General features: G+C 36.8%; 1 long non-coding RNA gene across 1 annotated transcript; it reads left to right on the forward strand.

Annotated features, from left to right (window-relative positions):
- The first annotated feature begins 751 nt into the window (after nucleotides 1-751).
- Nucleotides 752-2,134, forward strand: LOC124700230. The gene is made up of 3 exons (XR_007001683.1): nucleotides 752-1,173; nucleotides 1,302-1,357; nucleotides 1,833-2,134. It is a non-coding gene; the product is annotated as an uncharacterized LOC124700230 (long non-coding RNA).
- The last annotated feature ends 3,983 nt before the right edge of the window (nucleotides 2,135-6,117 follow it).

A 6,117-nucleotide genomic window follows, 5' to 3' on the forward strand; every position in this document is an offset into this window, starting at 1 on the left:
TGAGCCGCCTCCCTAAGCAGGTGTCTTGGATCATGTGCCGGAGCGTCAAGTACCGACCGATCTCGTGGATTCCAAGCAGCCCTTGGTTCAGGTGATTTTTCTTTTGTACATTATTGTCTACTATTGGTCGATAACAACCTCATATTTTTATTTGTGTACCATACATACAGTGATTGCACTTTTTTGAAATATAAATATAAGGAAAACGGGGATCCATGTTTTGCGCCAGCCTCAATGGTGATTAGGCCTATGTGCACAGGCCCGGCGAGCCGCACAAGACAATACAGTTTGGTTTCTGCACATGAACGAAAGCTCATTACCAGTACAACATGCAGTCATCAATTTGTATCTCTACTACTTAAAAAGACTAAACATATTCCTTATTCTGCCCAGCCTCCAATACGTCAAAATCGTCCGTCGTCGTCTGTCGTCCTTCATCCTCCCCGCATGGGCTTGTCGACCTGGCCCGTTAAAGCTTCCAGAAATCACGCCCAAGCTAATCACGATTGTTTTTCTCTTGTGATCCTGCCAGCGAGTCTCCCCTAAGCTGAGCCGCCTCCCCTAAGCAGGTGTCTTGGATCATGTGCCAGAGCGTCAAGTACTGACCGATCTCGTGGATTCCAAGCAGCCCTTGGTTCAGGTGATTTTTCTTTTGTACATTATTGTCTACTATTGGTCGATAACAACCTCATATTTTTATTTGTGTACCATACATACAGTGATTGCACTTTTTTAAAATATAAATATAAGGAAAACGGGGATCCATGTTTTGCGCCAGCCTCAATGGTGATTAGGCCTATGTGCACAGGCCCGGCGAGCCGCACAAGACAATACAGTTTGGTTTCTGCACATGAACGAAAGCTCATTACCAGTACAACATGCAGTCATCAATTTGTACAGAATAAAGTTTGTTAGCAGCTAATCCAGAGTTTCGGTAAGACGAGTAGGATAACAAGTATGATGAGCTTATACTTATCAATTAAATTTAGTAATTGTGAAGAGGAACTGGATTCTCCTATTTTGTAGTGTCCCATCTATATCTGGTGGAACAAATAACTGCATCTCATGGTGTACTTATTATGATTATGAAGATTCTGCTCTTTTTTTAGGACTTTCACGCGTGTCTGTTTTCTTGCATAATTTCCCTGTGGATATCCTATTGATTTTCATATGGTCAGTCCATTTGTACAAAATATGTACATTTTTTACTGTATTAACATAAGCATCTGAAATTTCAGGATTAGTTTTTCTGGCTTCATACTTGTCCTATTAACTGGAAGCTTTTTTCTTTATCGGTTTAGACATGAAGGAAATTGAGCAAAAATATGGAAAATAAGAAGAGACCGCCCTTGAACCGGTATGCACCTTTACCCATATTTAAAATTAACCTTGAAGTTTAGATGATGGTGTGTGCTACATATTGATATATTTGTTCTCTCTCTACAATGTTGACAAGCATGTGTGCTACTGTGTGGTTTACCAAAATAAAAATCTGAAATCTTGATGTGATTCTGGAGTGTCAAAAAATATTTTTTATGATTTGAAAACTCAAAATTCGATGCATCTGCTATAAAAGATTCATGAATTGGTGTATTTTTTTTCTCTCCGTGCCTTCATTCAGGATTCTCATTTCATTAACAGCCAAGCCATTATGTTGCCATAGTATATAATATTTAAACATTCTTAATATGTGTGTTATCCTTTTGGATATCTCAACAATATGTATTTTGTCACAATGTACAATCGCCATAGAAAAAAATTAAATGTACGGAGAGGAAAGTAACTTGTGAATTATAATTGTAAGGCTGCTTGATATCTCGCTCACACCTCAGGTGCACGTGTTCTCCCCCTTTTCTCCAGCGTGATTTGGCCGATCCGTGTTCAGGAGCGAGGTTGGATGCACACTGATCCGGGGCTGTCCATGCTGGGATGTTACTTTGATTCATTCACCTTTTGTTATTCAGCTCCTTTTTGTGACAGGAAAGATTCCTCAGTTTGTGCATCTTTCCGCTATAAGAACAAGTATCCACTTCTGGAATTTTATTTACTCTCTTTTTCTGGTGTAAAAAATAGATGCCTACACAATGTCTTTCTTGCATTGCTACAGTGTGGACTTTATTTTTGTTGGGCAATCAAGGAGCAAGGAAATTATGCCGCGATTTAAAATGTTATTTCTTGCATTGCTACAGTCTAGACCCATTATTGCTATAGTGTGTGCTTTCTGTTTTCAAAAAGATGCCATTAGATCAAATAAATAGCTCATATTTTCATGATTAAATTTTGTCCTTCGGTGTTTCATGATACTACTAGTTGCTTTATTAAATGATAAAAGATGGTTACATGGTCAGGAATTTTACTACAAGTTTGATGATGTTGGGTGATAATAATTACTGATACTTCCCTTTAATTTTGTTGCTTGTTTTTAATTTGAAATTTGCAGAACTACCACGGTTCATTACAACAGTTCCTTGAAAAGAACAAAATTCTTGTCAAGTTCCCTTCAGACAGATAAGAAGATAAGAGATGATGATAGGAAGTTGGGATAACTGGTCCAAATCAAATCAAGTGGCAGTGTGCTTCCAGAAGTTTAAGAGGAAACACTAACATGGGCCGTGCAGTTCGCTTGGTGTTCTGGCTGAAGTCATCAACAATCAAATCTATAGTTGATAGAGAAAGTATTGTACTCATCTTCTGGTTTCACAGTGCAGGCATGTAAGAACTGGTGTTTATATCACTATCTATATCATTCAATGGAGATTATTTCCGTCTGTGACACAGAAAAACTATCTTAAAGCTTTGGTCTAAGCAACTTCAACTGACCGAAAAAGATGAATGACTGGTTTCTCGTTATTTAATCGTCTAGATCTACTCTAAACTACAATAGTCTAGATATTGTATAGTTTTTTTTTGTGAATCTCTAGATATTGTATAGTTGTATTTGCATAGAAACTACAGAAAAAACAATTGTCCCTAGAACGATGATTATTAATTACGTGCTGAATTAGAGACACTGAGTTTGGCGTTTTTATTGAGCATTGACATTTGTTTTCTCTTCACTAATTGGTATCGCTTGAAATATCATGAAATGAAAACTTTATGTAGAAATTAACAGTTCAGCTTGTTGTGTCTAATGGTTATTTTTTTGCATATTGTTCTTTTAGGTCATAATACTATGCACATATTTGAAGCAAAGAAACTAGGCAGTGATTTTTATCCATTCGCATGATTATTATTAATTTTTTCAGAGTAGGAGAAGAGGGCATGCAATATATTTTCCAAATTACTTTATTTTCTTTTGTGAATACTATACATTCATGCTGTATTGTAAGAAACGGACCTTCAAGAATCTAAACGCAATATATAAATCAGATTTGTACAATTTTACCTCTTAGTTATCATGTTTAAATATTGTGTAGAGAACCCTGTGATATACTCCCTCCGATCTGCTCAGATCTATATGGAGCATATGCAAGGCTAGCCTATATAGTTTTACTGAAACAACTAGATCATAAAAGCGCGCGTTGCCGCGCCCGTCTATTTTGATAAAAAAATAATGAAAAAATGCTTAAAACATTGAAGAAGTCTGCATTGTGAAAATACACAAACTTTTACTCACGAAAAAGCCATCGCTCGTCAAAGCAGACTGGAATTGATGTCAAGCGAGAATACAAGGAAAAGGCATACCAACTTGGCGTCAAGCGAGATATTTCAGTCTCATGCTAGAATTGGTAGCAAGCTTCAGATTACTTGTATATACCGACATGGTGAATAGATAACCTACACGGCTTAGGAGGACATGGTGACAACTTGCATCGATGTGGCTCTTTGCCTCTTCTTTGACCAACAGGATCTGACGGTTGTAACATGTTGATCGACACTGAGAGTTCGAATGTAGACTTCTTCCTGTTAGACAACAAACTTCTCATCTTTTATATTTCAATCCTGAAATAAATATGGACAAAGAGTCAGCCAGACTTTATTGCATTAGTACCTAAAAACAGTAGAAAAGATCAAACTTGAATCCTCTTTTGGCAACATATGACCTATTTAACTCGCAGTAAACAAGCTTTTTTCCAATATGCTGAAAAACATTGAACAATAGTAGTTAGACCTGATTGCCCCACTCTCTCATGTTCCTTGTTTTCATCTGGAGTGGAGCTATCCTGAATTTGAACTATGTCTACCATTGAATAAGGACCCTGTTCGACAACAAAAAATAATACATGGAATTTAAATATATCTAGAGCTATTATGATTTTTTATCTCTAGGAATTGAGTATTGAGGGTTAGAGGTTCTATGAAGCTTGGAGATTAGAGAGTAAAGAAGACAAACCTTCACGCTGTGAAATGCAGGAGTCTGAAGCAAATATTTGATTTATGCTTAAATTTGTCACATACGTTTTAATTGCAAGAAGCAACATGAGTTTTTATGAGGATCAAGTAAATCAGAGGAAACAAACCTTTGCGTACCTGAGGCCAGCTTACAGATTTCAATAGAGCGTTCATCACAAGGTTGCCATGGCATGGCATGGTAAAAATTTAGATGTTAAGTTTGTCTCCCAGTAATACAGTAAGCCCTCATGAACTGGAGAGCAAACCAATAGTGCCCAATAAATAGTTCTAAAGCAGTAGTACTGCTACTCATACCTGAAAATGTATCACACGATTTAGAGGAAGATAATCAGGATGAGAAGAAGAATTCTTGACAATGATATATATTGTAACATAAATTCAAGATGCTTATAGATTAATACCTGATAATTTGATAACTCCAGAGTATATAGAATTGGTTTGCCACCTGTAGAAAAGGGAAAGAAAAATGCAGGAAAAGAGCAAATGGTAAGTACTATTATGAGAAATAGTATTGGCAAATGCAACACGATCAAACTAAGCTGGCGCTTTGTTGCTACCTTAGCATTCCTCTGAAATTCAAGAGATGGTATATAGAGGTGTTATTGATTTATAATATAAAAAGAATTTTAAGTTAGAAGTTCAGACTTACGTAAATTAACTAACTGCCTTGAGATTTAGAATAATAATGTAAAACAAGTGATTCTCAGGCTTATATCATCAAAATATTTAATTTACGACCTGTCAAGTAGATGATTCAAAACTTTTCTTCATGCTTGCTTAGAATTATTTCTCTAAAAGAAGATAATTTGAAATGCAAATACAGAGATTACACGTCAGTTCAGCCATGTGGAAACAAGGAGAAGTTATTTGGAATATAGAAAAACTACACTGCATTTTTTTTGCTTATAGCGTCAAAATATTTACGTGTAACAAATTACAACCTGTCAAGTGGAGGATTCAAAGGTTTTCTCCATGTTCGCTTAGAATTCCTTCTCTAAAAGAAGATAACAATTTGAAATGCAAATACAGAGATTATACATCGATTCAGCGATATGGAAACAAAGAGAAGTTATTTAGAATACAACGAAACTACACTTTTTTTTGTCATGATGATTCTCGAAGTAAAGCACATGCATAGTCCCTGTTTGTGGGAGATGGGGCCTAACGACAAACTGATACATCATGGCACAATATTTCTGAAGTAAACTACAATTTAATTTTATCCATGCCTAATAATTGGATGAAGGAAAAGGGACAAACACATATAAGGTTGAGAATTTGACTGGAAGTACATAAAAACAAACCTCTCCTTGATGAATTGGTTCCTTTCACACATAAAAAACTGAAAAGAACGAAATCAAACAGAAGAACAAAACACAACCTGACACTATTACAAAATTCTGAGGAAGATCTGCCATGCCTGAACACAGTTTCCTTCATAAATATATCATTTGCCTTTGAGAGTTCTCACCTGCAAACGGATGTATTAGTTCATAAGCAAACGATAACTGATTCCATAAAACATTGTAGGGGTGAGTGAAGGAGAGTGCGAAACAAATCGTACGGTGAAACCTGGTTCTCTGGTTGCCGTGACCTGGAGATCAGCGCCCTACCAAATTCATTTATGTTGCCCGCAGCGACGTTGGGCCTTCCCAGTTAGCGGACGGCGGCATCGACGTAGAATCTTTCCATTGGGCGAGATCGAGGCGGCAGCGTGGACGTTTCACCTTGAAGGATTGCTCTGAGCTCCCAGGAAGACAGGGA

Source organism: Lolium rigidum, chromosome 3, assembly GCF_022539505.1.
Source record: "Lolium rigidum isolate FL_2022 chromosome 3, APGP_CSIRO_Lrig_0.1, whole genome shotgun sequence".
Taxonomy (NCBI): Eukaryota; Viridiplantae; Streptophyta; class Magnoliopsida; order Poales; family Poaceae; genus Lolium; species Lolium rigidum.